This window comes from Chiloscyllium plagiosum, chromosome 12 (assembly GCF_004010195.1).
Source record: "Chiloscyllium plagiosum isolate BGI_BamShark_2017 chromosome 12, ASM401019v2, whole genome shotgun sequence".
Lineage (NCBI taxonomy): Eukaryota > Metazoa > Chordata > Chondrichthyes > Orectolobiformes > Hemiscylliidae > Chiloscyllium > Chiloscyllium plagiosum.
In genome coordinates, this window is record NC_057721.1 from 78,040,319 (window position 1) to 78,059,249 (window position 18,931).

At 41.5% G+C, this 18,931-nt stretch overlaps 1 long non-coding RNA gene across 9 annotated transcripts in view; it reads right to left on the minus strand.

Moving 5' to 3' along the window:
- LOC122555422 overlaps window positions 1-18,931 on the minus strand; it is a 324,887-nt gene that overhangs the window by 273,354 nt on the left and 32,602 nt on the right. Inside the window, exon 1 of one of the 9 annotated variants that reach the window (XR_006313269.1) lies at window positions 18,790-18,918. The exons of the other annotated variants lie outside the window; for them this stretch is intronic. This is a non-coding gene — a long non-coding RNA (uncharacterized LOC122555422). Of the gene's footprint in view, window positions 1-18,789; window positions 18,919-18,931 lie in introns of those variants that run through there. 9 annotated transcript variants of the gene reach the window in all.

The following is an 18,931-nucleotide window of genomic DNA, read 5'->3' on the forward strand; positions in this document are numbered from 1 at the left end:
GAAGGACAGCAGTCAATGCAGGACTGAGGGTGTTATGGTTAAATGCACACAGTGCGTGAAACAAGGTAAATTAGTTTGTAATACAACTTGAAATTGGCAGGTGGGATGTTGTAGATATTAGACAGCAAGGGGATCAGGGCTAGGAAATAAATATCTAAGGATACAAGCCCTGTCAAATGGACAGAGGGGGCATGGTGGTTTTGTTAGTAAGAAATGAAATCAATAGTGAGAAGTGATATGAAGTCAGAAGGCATAGAATCTGTGTGGGTCAAATTGAGGAACATAATGGGGGTGGTAAAAAGACCTTGGTGGGAGTTACGTACAGGCATCCAAGCAATAGTCGGGATTTGGGCAAGAAAATAAATTAGGAGATAGAAAAGGTGTGTAAGAAAATCACTATTACAATAATCATTGGAGGACTTCAATATGCAGAGGTACTGGGGAAATCAGATTGGTAGCAGATCTCGAGAAAAGGAATTTATGGAATGTCTACGAGATGGTTTGGAGTACCTTGTGATAGAGCCCACCAAGGAACAGGAAATTCTGGATTTGGTGATGTGTAATGAGGCAGACTTGATCAGGGAGCTTAGGGTGAAGGAACCCCTAGGGATCTGTGACCATAATATGATAGAATTCACCCTGCAGTTTGAGAGGGAGCACCTGGAATCAGATGAAACAATATTACAATTGGGTAAAGGTAACTACAAAGACATGAGGAAGGAGCTGGCCAGAGTTGATTGGAAGGGGAGCTGAGCAGGGAAGATGGTGAAGCAGCAATGGCAGGGGTTTCTGGGGGTAGTTCAGATGCACAGCAGAAAATCATCCCAAGGAAGAAGAAACATATTAAGGTGAGGATAAGGCAACCATAGCTACCAAGGGAAGTCAGGATCAGCATAAAAACATATAATATGGTAAACATTAGTGGGAAGCCTTTAAAAGCCAGATGATAACTTTCATTTTTAAAAAAAAGCAATATGGGGAAGAAAATGAAATGTGGGTAAGTAGGCTAATATAAAAGATTGTAAGAGTTTTTTAGATACAAAAGAGAGGCAAGATTGAACATTGTACTAATGAAAAATGAGGCCAGAGAAGTAGTAATGGGAAACAAAGAAATGGTGGAAGAACTGAATAGGTATTTTGTGTCTGTTTTCACAGTGAAAGACACAGTAGCATAGCAGAACCCAGAGTCAGAGGGCAGAGGCAAGTGTGGTCGTTGTCACTAAGGAGGTGCAGGGAAAGCTGAAAGGTCTGAAGGTGGATAAATCACCCCGACCAGATGGACTATCAGAGTTCTGGAGGAGATACCTGAAAAGATTGTAGAGGCATTAATGGTGATCCTTCAGGAACACTGCAGTCAGGAAGGATCCCTGAGGACTGGAAAATGGTTAATATAACAAAATCAGGACCTGCTGAGTTTTTTCAGCAACTTTGACAGCATCTGTGAAGAGAAATCCGAGTTAACGTTTCAGTCTGGTGACCCTGAAGGGGTCTCTCTCTTCTCTTTTTAAGAACATCTTTCAAACCTTACTCTTGGACTAGGCTTTTAACCATTTACTAAAAAAAGAGCAGGCTGTTTGGCCCCTCAAAAGGATCATGGCTGATACAAAATTCCTCACATCCACTTTTCTCTCCTTTCCCCATCACCACTGATTCCCTGACTGATCAATCTATTTCAGCCTTAAATATACACAAGGTCTCTGTGGCAAGAAATTCCAAAGATACTCAACCTTCAGAAGAAATTCCTCCTCATCTCAGTCTTAACTTGGTGTAGCTCTTATTGTGAAACTAAATCCTCTGGCTCAAGATTGTCCCATGAGGGGAAACACTGTCTTGGTATTTACCCAGTCAAGCCCCTTAAGAATACTATATATTTCAATGAGATCACCTCTTATTCTTTCAAACTCCAATAAGTAGAGTCCCAACCTGTTAAATCTTGGCTTATACGACAATCCCTTCATACTGGCGATTATACTAGTGAATCTTCTCTGAACTGCCTCCAACAACATAACATCTAATATGTGATTCAATGTCAAATTTAGTCTCTTAATGCTCCAATGAAACACTATGGGATGTTTTACTATAATGAAGGTTCTGTGTACGTGCAAATTGCTTATAGAACTATGTATAAATTCACAGTGCAAATATTGGTCTTTTAGCCCATCATATCTGTGCAAGCTAAAGAAGAGCTATCCAGCTGACTCTGTTTTCAGCCCTCACAGGTTATGGCACTCAAGCATATACTTAAGGTAATAAGGACTACAAAACCCTATAGGATACAAACTGATGCACTCATTGATCTTAACTCTTTGTTTGATCTCCCTGAGCCAACTTTCCACTCTTCCTTGGATTCCATTGTCTTTTACTTTTCACTGTGAAGACTGACACAAAGTACCTATTCAGTTCCTCCACCATTTCTTTTCCAATAAATCTCCCATGTGGGACCTTGTCAAAACCGTTGCTAAAATCCAGGTCCCCCATATAAATGTGCTACTCTCATCAATCTTCTGATTTGTTCCCTCCCCAAAAGGTTCAATCATATTCGACACAATCTTCTTGCTGCCGTGTCTTTGACTAAGACTTGACTTTCAAAATGGTAGTTTATACAGCCCTTCAAAATGTTACGTAATTATTTTCCTACCATTGAGGCTAGGGCAATGGCCTGTAATTGCTTGGTCTAATCCTTCCTCCCTTTTTAAACAACAGAGCAATGTTCCTAGCTGTTGCTTTGGCAACGTGGACTCATTTCTACTCTAAAGATTCAGCCATTTCTTGATGAAGCAAGCAGGTTGAATAATATTTGGGTCATGGGTAAGTCGGGATGATAAATGAGGCATTTCTGTTTAGAAAGTGAGAGAAACATAGGCTATTGCACTATCCGTAAAATTGAGAAAGGTGAACAAGGCTGTGATGTGAATGGAAAGAGAAAGAGAGCATGGTTGTGGTGGAGAATGACTAAAGGACAATCTGTTGCAAATAATCAGAAATGACCCCAAGATAACACTTTCACCTCTTAATCTCTAGGTGATGGGGGAGCGTCAAGTCCCACTTGAACAAATAATCACATCTGACACTTCACTGCTGCATTGTTGGGAAAAGGTATTACCTAGCCTCTCAGCTTCATCTTAAAAAAAACCCATCACACTATTCAAAGAGAAGAAGATAAGTTTGATTTAGTGTCCTGGCTATTATTTATCCTTCAATCAACATCCGATCACCACCTCATTACTGTTTATGAGACTTTGCTGTGTGTAAATTGGTTGGTTATCATAGGTCGTACTATACAACATTGACCACACTTCAAAATACTTGGTTAATTGTAAAGTGATTTGGGACTGTCTGCGAGTTGAACAGTACTACAAAAATGCAAGGTCGTCTTGCATTTTATACAGAAGTGTTACAAAACTCTTCTGAGATAGGAGAAGTATTCACGTTTTCACAACCTTGGCTTTCACATGGAGCCTAGAGTTGCCGGGGAGATAAGTATTCAGGCACAAGGGTAGAAACTAAACTCTTTGATTGCAGCTTTAGTGTTAGGGTGATGCCAGTTCAAGTCAGGGCACAAAGATGACTTCAGTTGTTAACAGGCAAGGGAAAGATAGAGAAAATGTCAAACAGAAATGATAGTTCATTTTGGTGAATGATGTAGTAAGCACACTGAAAGTTGTAAAGGCGGTCACTGACTCATTGAAGGTTGCAAAACTATCAAGATATGTTTTTCAGTTCTTCTCCAATAAAAATAAGGCTTACATTTATACAGCACTGTTTAATATTTCAGGATGTCTCACAGTGCTTTAATGAGAAACAGAAGTTGTGGGAAAAGCCTGGCAGGTTAAAACTGAGGAAGGGTCACTGGACCCGAAATGTTAACTTTGATTTCTCTTTACAGACGCTGCCAAACCTGCCAAGCTCTACCAGCAACTTCTGGTTTTTTTTCTCATTTAAAGCATCTGCAGTTCTTTCGGTTTTTATTTAGTACTTTTAATGAAGTGGAGTGAAACAGGGCATGCTGCCATCATAGGAAACATAGGGACAGAAGGAGACCATTCAGACCCTGTTCCATCATTTAGTTAGTCCATTACTGATCTTTCAACACAACATCTTCCTGCCTTATTCCCAGGTTTGCTGATTGCTGGAGTGTCCAAAAACATATCAACCTTTGTCTTGAATTTACTCAACAACCAAACATTTTGCAGCAGAGAATTCTGAAGATTCACAGCACAAATCAATAAGTGAAACAAGAGTTTTGGGGGAAGAGGCAGGAAGGTGTAGTTGAGAGCTTTCAGATCAGCCATGACCTGGATTGAATGCTTCTCCATCTTATGGTCTTACTTTAAATCAAAGGAATTTCTCTTTGTTTTATCCTAAACTCATTAGTTCTCAACTAGCCAGCCAAAAGAAACAGTCTTTCAGCATTTATCCTCTCGAGATTCGCAAAATATGTATCGGATTCTGTAGCATGGGAAGTAGAGGCTCCAGTACAACTTCAGAAGTAGGCGTGGCGATTGAGGGCCATGTCAGGAACCATTTTCTCAAACAAAGAGCAATGGAACACTCTGTCCCCTGAAACAACCAGAGGCGAAGGACTCCATTGAACAAGTCAAAAGTAAGATTGAAGGCTATTTATTTGACAGGCATTTATTGCCCATTTCTAAGCACATTTGAGAAGTTGGCAATGTGCCACTTTCTGAAAATGCTATCGTCTTTGTGGAGCAGATATTTTCACAGCGTTATTAAAATTAGGAGTCTTGGGATTTGACCCAGTTATATAATAAAAGACCAACGATAGATTTCCAAGTTGGGATGGTGCGTGGCTTGGAGGGGAGCTTGTGGGTGGTTCCTTGCATCTGCTGCCCTTGTCCTTCTGGATGGTGCAGCTTGTGGGTTAGGAAGGTCCTTACATATAGTACATGCAGCTGTCACTTTGCTTTGGTGGTGGACTTACTTCAGAGTGTAGAAACCTCAGAGGAGAGAAGACCCAATGGTCCATCCATTCTGAACTCATACAATGATGCCTCATGCATCCATATAGATCAATCACATTGCATCATTTCTGGTCTCAGCTTTGTTAAAAAAAAAGAAACAGAAGCATGAGAGAATGAACAATATTTGCTAAATGATTACTGAAACTAAGAGGTTATAATTATCAGGAAGGATTAAATATAAAGGAGCTCTGATCTTAGACCGCACTTGGAATACTGTGTCCAGTTCTGGTCGCCCTAGGTTCAGAGGAGGTTTACCAGGATGCTGCCTGGACTGGAGGGCTTATCTTATGAAGAGAGGTTGACTGAGCTCGGAATTTTTTCATTGGAGAAAAGGAGGAGGAGAGGGGACCTAATTGAGGTTATCAAGATAATGAGAGGCATAGATAGAGTCGATAGCCAGAGACTATTTCCCAGGGCAGAAATGACTAACACGAGGGGTCATAGTTTTAAGCTGGTTGGAGGAAACTATAGTGGGGATGTCAGAGGTGGGTTCTTTACACAGAGAGTTGTGAGAGCATGGAATGCGTTGCCAGCAGCAGTTGTGGAGGCAGGGTCATTGGGGACATTTAAGAGACTGCTGGACATGTATGTGGTCACAGAAATTTGAGGGTGCATACATGAGGATCAATGATCGGCACAACATCATGGGCTGAAGGGCCTATTCTGTGCTGTACTGTTCTATGTTCTATGTTCTATCTCTAGAAAAGAAGATACCAAAGAACTGATATAATAGAGGTCTTTAAAATTATGGAAGGGTTTGATAAGGGCGATGTTTCTGCTAGACGGGAGTGTCCAATACTAAAAGGGCGATCAATATAAGACCAGCACCAATGAGTCCAGTGACTGGTGAGAATGTGGAATGATGGACATGATCTGCACGAATATTGTTACAAATTAGATAGACAAATGAGGAAGAGGGAAGAAAAGGATACGCATTTGAAAGAGTGAGATGACTTTTCAGATTGAGCATACAGTGTGGACCAATTGTGATCAATGGGTCATTTTAGTGCTGAAGACATTTGTGCAATTCTACACATCAGCCCCATTGATAGAGTTTCACATCAAATTGGAGACAGCAGGACTCTTTCTGCAAAGATATTAATGAATTAGTTGCACATTCATAATGATCTGGAATTTTTCAAGGCTGACTTTTCTTGCGACTGTCCCACAAATTACCTTATTTGTAGAATTGAATTTTACAACTTGCTAGGGTAAGGCTATAAGTTTCTGATTCCACTGCTCTACCTGATTTAGGCTGGGCTCTGAATACACCTCTCAATACTTAGTACTAAGGCTCCATCAACTCTCTGCTCTGAACATTAATCTTCCTTACAGTTGGTAAGAAGAGCTTGATGATTAAAAACTAATCTGGGGATTTGGATAATAAGTTGACTTTTGTTGAGTGGTGGGAATGGTTTTACTTACTCAGAACTGGGAGGGAGGAATATACATCTCCATCCAACCGTTCTGAAGTTAAATGGTTTTCCTCTCTGATAGTGAACACCAATGGAAAGAGCCAGGTTAGACTTACACCTATATCATCAAATAAGGAAGTCCCCAATGTGACAAGACATGGAGGGAATAATTTGGCTTCTCTGTGTTCATACAATACAGAATGAGGCCACTCAGCCCATCAGACTAGTGCCAGCTCATTGTAAAACCTGTCCAATTAGCTCTCTGGAGTGTTATTTCCACATAGTCTGGCTATGCTTCCCTTTCAAGAGTATCTCCAGATCTCTTTACTAAATCTATTCCCACCATTCCTTCAGCAGCACATCTCACATCACAACAACAAAAAATTGTTTCCTCACATTGGAAATACCTCACATTCCTCAAATCGCAAAAGAATCAGACAATTGTCTTTAATCTGAACAACGTATCGCCAACACATATCCTTCCGTTGTGCTTTATTTACTCTAATTTCATTATTATTTTGAGCAGCTTTGAAGCTAAGGTTAATCTATGTCATGGGCAACATGGTGGCTCAGTGGTTTCATCTGCTGCCTTACCGTGTCAGGGATCCAGGTTCAATTCCAGCCACAGGTGACTGTCTGTGAGCAGTTTGCACATTCTCCCTGTGTCTGCGTGGGTTTGCTCCAGTTTCCTCCCACAGTTGAAAGATGTGTAGATTAGGTGGATTGCCCATGCTAAATTGCCCCATTGTGTCCAATGATGTGTAGCGTAGGTGGATTTGCCATTGGAAATATGAGGTTGTAGGGGGGTTGGGTCTGGCTGGGATGCTTTTCGGAGGGTCAGTATGGGCTGAATAGCCTGCTTCCACACTTTAGGGATTCTATGTTTTTATTTTAACCTGATGGAATATACGTTTCTTCTTGAGTCAGAGAACTGCAAGTCTAACCTGGCTCTTTCCATTTCTGTTCACTCAATAATCGTGAGTATGTTTCAGAATTTATGGGACTTGTATATAGTTGCTGCGATGGAACTACCTACATCTTGTTATCAAAGTCAAAAGACACTTTTGATAAGACTTAGTCCTTCCATCCTCCCCCACAGATGACTGAACAGTCCCTTAGACTAGCATGGGAGGGAGGAATGGTGGCAGCATTGATCATGGTATAATTAATATGCATCATCACAGTTGCCCAATTTAACTAAAATCCCTCATCCTGGTGTGATTCCAACAAATCTCCTCATTCTTGTGTGACTTTGATGCCTGAATTCCCAGGTGTACTGTCCCACTACAGACCTGTTACTCAGGGTTGGGTTAAATTGTGGGTTGCTTTCAACCACAAGTCTAACTTCTGGCAACCATTTAGGAATTTTCCCTATGCCTTCCCACTAATACAAGAGCTCCTTGCAGCTCACTTTGGTGTGCAGCAGGACTGAGTGTCCCAGCACTGACTGTGCGTGTGTGTGTGTGTGTCACGCGTTTGCATAGCAGGACTAAGTATTGCAGAACTGACTGTTTTGCAGCCTCATGATGGAGGATAAATGACCAGGGGCACAGAATTCAGGTAAGGGCAGGATGTGTTAAGGGGATGAGAGGAACAAAAGTTTCACCTAGTGCGTGATGGCAATCTAGAACACATTGCCTATAATGATGGTGGGCGTAACATTGAAGAATTCCATAACATTTCAGAAGTATTCAGGGTGGTTCAGTGGTTAGCACTGCTGCCTCACAACACCAGGGTCCTGGGTTCAATTCCAGCCTTGGGCGACTGTCTGTGTGGAGTTTGCACATTCTCCCCGTGTCTGCTTGGGTTTCCTCCAGGTGCTTCGGTTTCCTCCCACAGTCCAAAGATATACAAGTCAGGTGAATTGGCCATGCTAAATTGCCCATAGTGTTAGGTGCATTAGTCAGAGGGAAATGGGCCTGGGTGGGTTACTCTTCGGAGGGTTGGTGTGGACTTGTTAGGCCAAAGGGCCTGTTTCCACACTGTAAGGAATCTAATCTAAACAAGTGCATTTGTGATGCCAAGATATACAAGGCTATGGGCCTAGTTCTGGAAAATATGATTAGAATAGTTAGATGCTTGTGTTGTGCGGGGTGCAGGTGTGTGTCTGTGCAACAGGGCTGAGTACACCGTAACTAAAAGATTGAACTGATTACATATTGAAGCAAATTCCTATTCTCTTTCATTCGTCGTTTAAAATTCCTGAATCGTATCCTTACTTTCCATCAAATATATTCCAAGCCCTCTAGCACAGAGTCTCCATTAAACTCCTATTCCTGATCAAATTTAATAAAAACACTTAGCTCCTCTCTTTAGACGGGATCATGCTTTTCACAGAGATGGCTCCCCTGTATTTCATCTCATCTCTGTCTAAAATGTGCGAATCCTTATTCTGACATGATGGTCTCTGCTCCTAGACTCTCCCACAAGGAGAAACAGCATCTGTGTCGAGTCCCTAAGAATCTTGTGTGTCTCAATAAGTCTTCTCTCATTCCTCTATTTTCCAAAGAGTACAGACCCAATATACTCAATGTCTCCTCATACGACAGTCCCTCCATACCCAGGATCAACCTAGTGAACCCTTCTGTGGACTCCTTCCATTGCCAGTATATCTTTCCTTTGACAAGGGACCCTCTATTACTCACAGCTGTGATCTGACTAGTGCCTTATAAAACTTTAGTAAAACCTCTATTCCCTTTGAAATAAAGGCCAACATTTCATTGGGCTTTCCTATTAGCTGCTGAACTTGGATGCCAGCTTTTTGTGATTCCTAGGGCGAGGACTCCCAGATCCCTCTATTCTGTAGTTTCCTGTAGTTTTTTTGACTTGTGGAATTTAAATGCAATTAATAAATATTGAATTGAAAGCTAATCCCAATAATCTGACCATGAAACTGCCATCGGCAGTCACAAAAGTGTATCGGGTTTACAAATGGCCTTTAGGGATAGTGTAGGGGGACGAGCTGAGAATAGTTCACAGGTCGGCGCAACATCGAGGGTCAAAGGGCCTGTTCTGCACTGTATTGTTCTATGTTCTATGAAATCTGTTGTCCCTTTGCAGTCTGGCCCATGAGTCCAGATCCATAGCAATGTCAATGTGATTGACTGTTAAATTTCCCTCAGAAATGGCCAAGTAAGTTACTCAAATTCAAAGGCAATAAGAGATTGCCAACAAATGCTGGTTACACTTACATCCTATGAAAGATTAAGGAAAAAGAATTTCCAAATGTACATTTAAATCCTAGCTCGGCAGTCCTAATCTTTCAGTTTACTGACACATTTTGACAGCTGCTGGTTATTTAACCAGAACCCCACCTCCAAGTTCAATGCCCTGTTCCTACTAACACCATTTCACTTTCCCAATCTGGCTATTCTCTCAGTGTGGTCTGAATCTCCACTTCCTTAAGTCTCAGGGATGCTGTATTTAAAGAATATAAAGATCAACAGGCTAAACTCACATCACTTGCCTGGATGGGTGCAGCTCCAATGACGTGCGAGGAGCTTGACACCATTCCAAAGCTTCCCATTTGATAAACACCACACATACCATCTTCAACATCCACTCCCTCCACCATTAATGCTCAGTGGCAGCAGTATGCACCATCTACAAGATTCACTGCAGAAATTCACCAAGGCTCTTCACACAGCACCTTCCAAATCCATGACCCTTCCATCTCGAAAGACAAGAGGTAGAGGTGCATGAAAGCCCACCACCTCCACCCACCAATTCATCCTGACCTGGAAATATATTACCTTTCCATCACTGTCAAAATCCCAGAACACCCTGTCTAACAAGTGGATTGTAGCAGTTCAAGAGCAATTACTGATTACGATTAATACAGACCTAGCCAATGAGGCTCACATTCTGTGAAAGAGATTTTAAAGAAACTTCAAACAGAATTGGGTCTTGTTCTATCTGATAAAACTTCTCACTAATATTCCAGAATCTCTGTTTTTCTGCAAAAAAGCTTATCGTCCTTCCTCCAACATCTGCACTCTCACTCCTAAAGACAAATACTATGAGCTGATGAATGTCTTCTGACTAAGATCAAGATTATTTGGTCAGCTGCTTCAATGACAATCCTACTTTCCTCACAACCACTGCGCTAAACATTCTCTAAAGGTCTGCTTCAGCCACAGACTTGCATCTTCCCCTTCTCTCTCCCAGCTCATCTTATCTATGAGACCCACTTCCTGCTCCTTCAGTTCTGCTCCCTCAGCCCTACTTCCACCAAAGAGCTGACCATCCAATGTCCCCTCCTGGTCCTCATATTGGTTTATATTCCAAATAGCTCTCTCACTTCAGATGTATGGATAGGGTAAGTAGGCAAGGTCTTTTCCCTAGGATGGGGGAGTCCAGGGCATAGGTTTAGGGTGAGAGGGGAAAGATTTAAAAGAGACTTAAGGGGCAACTTTTTCATGCAGAGAGTGGTGCAAATGAAGTAGGCTGCCAGAGGAAATGGTAGAGGCTGGTGCAATAACAATATTCAAAAGGCATCTGGATGTGTACATGAACGGGAAGGGTTTAGAGGGATATGGGCCAAGTGCTGGCAAGTGGGACTAGATTAATTTAGGTTATCTGGTCAGCATGGACAAGTTGGACCGAAAGGTCTGTTTCTGTGTTGTACATCTCTATGATTCTATGTTTTCCTATTTTTCTTTAAATTTATCTGGCATCCACCCATCTGCTGAAAAGACAATACCTTTTCCCTGCTCTTTTTACAAATTAGCACCTGTCTTCTTCCTCCCTTGCCTCTCTAATATCCTGAGTCTGTTGCCACTTCCACTATCTGTGCTCACCACTCCTGTAATTCTGTGTTAGAATTTCTCCAATTGCGTTTCCAACCCCCATCACAAATCAAAGTCACAAATGACACAGAAGTCACCATTATGTGACTGTGACAGAGGTAAACATTTTCTTCAATCATTAATTTCATGTGGGCATCATTGACTAGGCCAACATTTATTGCCCATCTCTAATTGGCTCAGAGAGCAGGTTCATATCAACCACAGTCCTATGGGTCTGGAGTCACATCTCGGCAAGACCAGGAAGGGGTGACAAACCGCAATGGTTAAATGATTTCCATTTTGCTAGCCGTTCATTTCAGATTTTACTGAATTCCAATTTCATCATTCACCAAAGTGAAATTTGAACCCACGTTCAGTACATTAGCCTGCGGCTCTACGTTGCTAGTTCAGTGACATTATCACAACTCCACCACCTCACAAAAAAAATATTCTAATTCTCGACCAGTCCACAGCCTTTGACACAACTGACCACACCATCCTCTTCCACTGGCTCTCTGGTGGATGGAAGTGTTTTTACCTGTGTCCATTCAAATTATTTAAGTACTGCTGAAGGAACAGAGCCTTTTTGGCACAGTGGTAGTGTCCCTAGCACTGGGCCATGTGGCCTGGGTTCAAGACGGTTCTCATAACATCTCTGAACAGGTTGATTAAATATATATGTATAGAGCCTGAGAATAGCTTATCTTTCAGCTGCTGTACTAACAGCTCTAGGATCCCAACGGAACTAGCCTGAACTCCCTCTTATTGCACAGCTATGTTCTGCGACGTCATCCAAAAGCAGAGTGTTATTTTTCACACATACACAGAAAGGTGGTGGTGGCCTGGGTATCATCAGTCTCTACACTGTTGCTGAGTTATCAGACAGCTTATTCTACATTAGCAACAAAAACAGAAATTGCTGGATAAGCTCAGCAGGTCTGATAGCATCTGTGGAAAGAAATCAGAGTTCATGTTACATGTCCGGTGACCCTTCCTCAGAACTTTATGAGCAAGGGTGACCAGACCTGAAACGTTAACTCTGATTTCTCTCTACAGATGCTGCTAGACTTGCTGAGCTTTTCCAGCAATTTCTGTTTTTGTTCCCAGTTTACAGCATTCACAATTCTTTCGGCTTTTTTCCTCATGTTAGAACTGGGTGAACTGAAATTTCCTCCAGTTAAGTATTGGGAAAATTGATGCCATTGCTTTCATATCCTAATTCAAACTCTGTTCTTGAACGACTGACCCCAATCCTCACTCTGACAATAATCTGAGACTGAATTCATCTCTTCACCACCTTGAGAGAAAGTGAGGACTGCAGATGCTGGGGAGTCAGAGTCAAAAAATGTGGTGCTGGAAAAACACAGCAGGTCAGGCAGCATCCGAGGAACAGGAGAGTCATAAGTCATTAGGCATAAGTCCTTCATCAGGGCACCAAAGGGGGCTGAGAGATAAATAGGGGTCTGGGGCTAGGGCTTGGGGGAAGGTAGGTGAACCCTCCAACTCAGCACCACCCTCTTGGTCTGCCCTATTTTTCTTCCCACCTTTCCGTTCTAACCTCCCCACCAACCTATCACAATCACCTCCCACCTGCAACCACCTATTGCTTTTCCCAGCTACCCTTCCTCCAGCCCCACCCACGCACCCCTATTTATCTCTCAGCCCCCTTCCTCATCCACATTGCTGATGAAGAGCTTATGCCCAGAATGACTCTCCTGCTCCTCACCTGCTGCGCTTTTTCAGCGCCACATTTTTCAATTCCTCACCACATTGGTATGACACTTAATTTTAAGATGTGCTTCCAACTACTTATTTATATCATCACCAGGGCTACCTATTTCCACCTCTATAAAATCACTCTATTGCATCCCTGCCTCAGCTCATCTGCTAGTAAAATATTTACTTATGCCTTTTATACCGTGTGATGAAAGTAGTGTGTTTATTAATTAAAAAAAAAGATTTTATCTTTTTTTAAGTGACACATGGATTTGGTTAAATAATTAACTAGGTCAGACATGACAGAATTATGTTTTTAAATCAATCTGTGGCAGAAAGCAGATGATTAAAGGCCTCCTAGAGGGTGAATGGAAGTTTGTATATATTGTGACGTTTCATGACAGGAAAAGAAATGGAATTGATACATCTTCTTCACAGAAAATAAGGCTGGCAAGTTTTTTTTCTTAAATTTAGTTAAAAAGCTTTTGAATTCAGTTTAATGAAAGAATTGTTTCTCCCTGAAATAACCAGTTTGTTTAGAGCAGTTGAGGAACTACGTTCTCTCAATGTAAGAGTTTGAGTTGTGAAAACTTCCAGACCAAAAGCGGTTGGTTAAACATTTATAATTGGTTATACCAAGCTGAGGAAGCCTAAGATCTCAGTTGTGAGGCACAAAGAAAGGGTTTTGTATCTCCTTGGGCTAGGACCAAAGAGAAGCTGCCAAGTTCATACATAAAGGGTTGGAGCATAGGAATGCAGTCATGATGCTACAGTTTTCCAAAGCCCCAGTTAACCCCTACTCAGAGTATTGTGAGCAGATCTGTGTACCACACCTTAGGAAGGATGTTTATGGCCCTGCAGGGAGTTAACATAGGTTTACAATGATAATACCTGGACTTCAGGGGTTAAGTTATAAGGACAGATAGGATAATTCAGGTTTTATTCTCCAGAATTTAGAAGATTAAGGGGTGGAGAAAGTGAGGTCTGCAGATGCTGGAGATCAGAGCTGAAAATGTGTTGCTGGAAAAGCGCAGCAGGTCAGGCAGCATCCAGGGAACAGGAGAATCGACGTTTCGGGCATAAGCCCGAAAGATTAAGGGGTGGTCTAATCAAGGTTTTCAAAATACAGTCAGTTCTGCTATAATGTGGTAGTTCCATTCTCATGCAATCCTGTGTTATAAGAAAATCGCATAATAGCAGCATAATTTAAACTAATGGGGCTGGAATTGCATTATAACCAATACATGCTTTAAATGTTCATGCTTTAGACACACAGTGTCCCCAATTCATCAATCGCATTACAGTGAATTTGCATTAACAAAACGTATAAAACGACCCATCTAAACAGGAAAAGACAGAATAGGTATTACCACTGGTTGAAGATTCTAGAACCAGAGATCATCGTCGAAGAATTAGGGCCAAGTCATTCAGGAGAGATGTTAAAAAGAACTTCTACATTCCTAAAGTACTGAGGGTTTGGAACTCTCGTCCTCAAATAGCGGTCGATGTTAATTCAATTGTTAACTTTAAATCGGATAGACAAATTTTTATTAAGCAAAGGTATCGGGGAGTATGCACCCAAGGCAGGCTTGTAGAGTTAGGCAACAGATCAGCATGATCTTATTGAATGGCAAAGCAGACCAAAGGGCTGAATAGTCTACTCATTTTCCTATTTGATTGAGAAATGAATTTCCCTGGATTTTAAATTGATGCTGCTGGGGAATAAATGGAATTTTGTTTTGCCAGGCATTTGAAATCATTTAGATTCTATGTAGATAGTAGGTTTGTTTTAGTTCATTGTTCTTTTCCGAATAAACTTCTGTTTTCTTGTTAAAACCAAATTCTGCAGCCTTTGCTCGCTTTTGTTTCAGTGAAAGACCACCTCAGTAATTGGAACAAAAATTTAAAATATGGATCCATCAGGCCAGATTTTATTTTGGGATCTGACTTGTTCAGTAGTAACATTTCCCAAACTCAATAAATATAACATTCCTAGCTCTTCTCCTACATTCTACACTCAAAGTTCCAGTAATCCAAACCCTACTGATGGTATCTTAGCTTATATCAAGTGATATTCACCCATCATCCCTATGCATGCTGACCCAGATTGAATGCTATCCAGAAAACATTTTTAAAAGCCTTGTTCTTATTTTCACATTCCACTACAGCCTTTGAGACTTTGTAATGTCCAACGACTCTTGAAGATATCTGACCGCCTCTAATTCTGGTTTCTTGTATTTCCTTGATTTTGATCACCCTACTATTGATGGTTGTACTTTAGCTGCTGAGGCTCCAAGCTCTGCAATCCCATCCCTAAAGCTCTCAGCTCTCTTTCACCTTTAAAGACCCTCCTCAATACATAATTGGCACCATCTGTTTGATCATCTGACCTATTATCTCTTCCGTGGTTTGGTGTTATATATTGTTTAGTGCAGCTCCTGTGTATCATTAGATTACTTACAGTGTGGAAACAGGCCCTTCGGCTCAACAAGTCCACACCAACCTGCCGAAAAGCAACCCACCCAGACCCACTCCCCTACATTTACCCCTTCATCTAACACTATGGGCAATTTAGCATGGCCAATTCACCATGCCGCCCACAAATCATGTTGGAATATTTTAGAAACACTGAAACTAGGAGGAGGAGGAGGCCACTCAGCCCTTCACGACTGCTCCACTGTTCGCTATGATCATGGCTGGTCCTCGATCTCCACATCGTGGTCCTGCTTTCTCTCCATATCTCACAATGTCTTTAATCCCTAAAACTCTATCCATCTCTTTCTTGAATATACTCAGCAACCCAGTCTTGCTAGAATTCTGTGACAGAGAATTCCCCAAATTGAGGCCCCTCTGAGTAAAGAAACGTTTCTTCGTCTCATTAAATGGCCTATCCCATTATCCTGAGACAGTGACCTCTAGTTCTACAGTTCCCAGCCAGGGAAAAACATCCTCCCTGTATTTAGTTTGTCTAGTCTTAGTAGAATTTTATACATTTCAATCAGATCCCCTCTCATCCTTCTCAACTCTAGTGAATACAGCCCCAATCAAACTGATCTTCACTCATACAACAGTCCTGCCATCCCTGGTCTTAGCCTTGTCAATCCCCACTGCACTCCCTCGAGGGAAAGTATATTTTCTCTTAGCTAAAGAAACAGAAACTGCGTGTAATGTTTCAGGTAGTGTCTCACCATGCACTGTATAAATGCATTAAAACATCTCTACTCTGAACGCAAATTCCCTTGCAATGAAGGCCAGTATATCATTTGCCTTCTTAATTGCTTAGAATTGTAGAATCTCTACTGTATAGAGGCCATTCAGCCCATCAAGACCACAGTGACACTCTGAAGAGCATCCCAGCTGGGCCCACCCCGTCTCTGTAACCCTGTATTTCCTATGGCTAATCCACATAGCCTGCACATCCCTGCACACTATGGGCAAATTAGTGCAGCCAATCCACCTAACCTACACATCTTTGAACTGTGGAAGGGAACTGGAGCACCCAGAGGGAACCCACAGACATGGGGAAAACGTGCAAACTCCACACAGAGGGTTGCCCAAGGCTGGAATCAAACCCAGGTCCCTGGCACTGGGAGGCAACAGTGTTAACCACTATGCCATGCTTACTGCACCTGCCTATCTACTTTCATTATCTGGTGTACAAAGACACCCACATCCCTTTATATGTCAACACTTCCCAATATACCACCACTTAAATAATACTCTTCCTTTCCATTTTGGAAACTGAAATGCATAAATTCACATTTACCCACATTATGCTGCATCTGCAATTTATTTGCCACTCACTCAATTTGGAGAAAGCGAGGTCCGCAGATGCTGGAGAGTCAGAATTGAAAAGTGTGGCACTGGAAGCATCCGAGGTCAGGCAGCATCCGAGGAGCAAGAGAATCAATGTTTTGGGCATAAGCCCGTCATCACTCACTCAATTTGCCTAAATCACATTGGAGTCCCCTTGTGTCCTCTTCATAACTCACAACCCCACCCAGTTTTGTGTCATCAGCAAACCTGTTAATATTATATTTGGTTCTCTCATCCAAGTCCCTTGTACACATCACTAATGTCTGAGACTTGAGGACTGATCTTTGTGGTACCTGACCAGTCACTGCCTGCCACTTGAGAAAAGACTCAATCTCACTCTTTGTTTCCAATCTGTCAGCCAATTCTCAACCAATGCCTTTATATTACCCCCAATCCCATGTGCTTTTAATTTTATCCTCAAACCTGTTAAGTTGGATTTTATTAAAAACTTTCCTGAAATCTAAATACTTCACATCCACAAGTTCTCCTTTATCTATTCTAGTTTCATACTCAAACATCTCCAGTGGATTAGTTAAACTTGCATAAATCCATGTTGACTTTATTCAATCCTTTTAATGCTTTCCAAGAATTCTGTTGCCACATCTTTTATAACAAACTTTAACAGATTCCCCATTATTGATTTTAGACTATGGATCCCTTAATACTTAATTTTTTTCTCCCTCCTTTTTTTAAAAAGTGGGGTTGCATTTGCCACCATATTAAAAGCATTATATAAATATAAGCTGTTGTTTTTGCACAGTAGGTTGTTACTTGTCACCTTGATAGCGCACTTCGCAAGCATTTGTTTACAAGGCTTCATGATTGAATGCAAAGACTTCTGAGAACATTAAAAAGTAATTACACCTAATAAACTAATCTCTTCTCAATTAGTGAGTTCCTAATGATCCAACTAAATACCTTCTCGTTGAATTCCTCAACCCCACCAACTCACTGCTCAGCCTATTCTTTAGAATTACCTCTCCTAGGTCTCCCTCAGTTCCATCTCCCCACCATGTTCCTTAGTCTCCAAACTCTCTGTAAATACATTAACCTGTTCACTGACACTCACTTATACACCAGTGTCCTTCATGGGAACCTATTTCACAATTTCACGATGTCTGGCTTTGAATTCTGACATCCTACTTATCGTCATGGAGTGATAGATTCATACAGCACGGAAACGGGTCCTTCGGCCCAACTCATCCAAATTGATCAGGCTTCCTAAACTGAACTAGTTCCATTTGTCTGTATTTGGCCCATACCCCTCTAAACATTTTCTACCCTAGTACCTGTTAAATCTTGTAATTGTATTCATCCCCACCACCTCTTCTGGCAGCTCTTCCAATATAGACAACACCTTTTGTGTGAAAAAGTTGCTCCTCAGGTCCCTTTTCCCATCTCAACTTCAACCTCTGCCCCTAGTTTTAGGCTCCTCTATCCTGGGGAAAAGACTTTGGCTGTTCATCTTATCTATGCCCCTCATGCTTTTATAAGCCTGTATAAGGTCACCCCTCAGCCTCGAACACTCCAGAGAAAAATGTCCCAGCCTTTCCAGTCTCTCCTTATAATTCAAACCTTCCCACCTAGGTAGCATCCTTTTATATCTACTTTGTGCCTTTTTCCAGTTTAATAACATCCTTCCCTTATCAGAACAACCACAAATGTACGCGCCTAAAATGCGACTTTACTGTTGTCTTATATAGCTGCACAAAATAAGTTAAAAAGGATCAATTTTGTTCAGTTCTATTCATAACATTGAAAATTATGACAACCTCACTTATATTTCCCAAAGTAATCATATGCAACCTTTTGAAATGGTCCTTTCAGTGTATGTCTGGTAACAGTAACAGTAATATTCTTCCAATGTGAGAGACCAGTGTCTTAGTAACTTTGTATCACAGAAAACATTTTCTCAAACACTCCATGACTAACTGTTAAGATTAATATGCAATGGAGTCATGGGGTTTGGAACCATGCTGACATAGGTGGAGTCACTGATAGCTCGTTATAGAATATTCTGGAAGGCCTCTGAGCAGAGCTGATCCATTCAAAACAAAAAAAGCAATAACTTACATTGATAGAATGCCTTTCATAATGTAGCACTGAACAACCTCTGGGTCAATTGGCCGAAAACTTGGACTGGAGAACTTTAAGATGTGGCTTAAAGGTGTGGGGGTGAAAGACAGAGAGAGTGTGGCGGGGGGAGAGAGAGTGG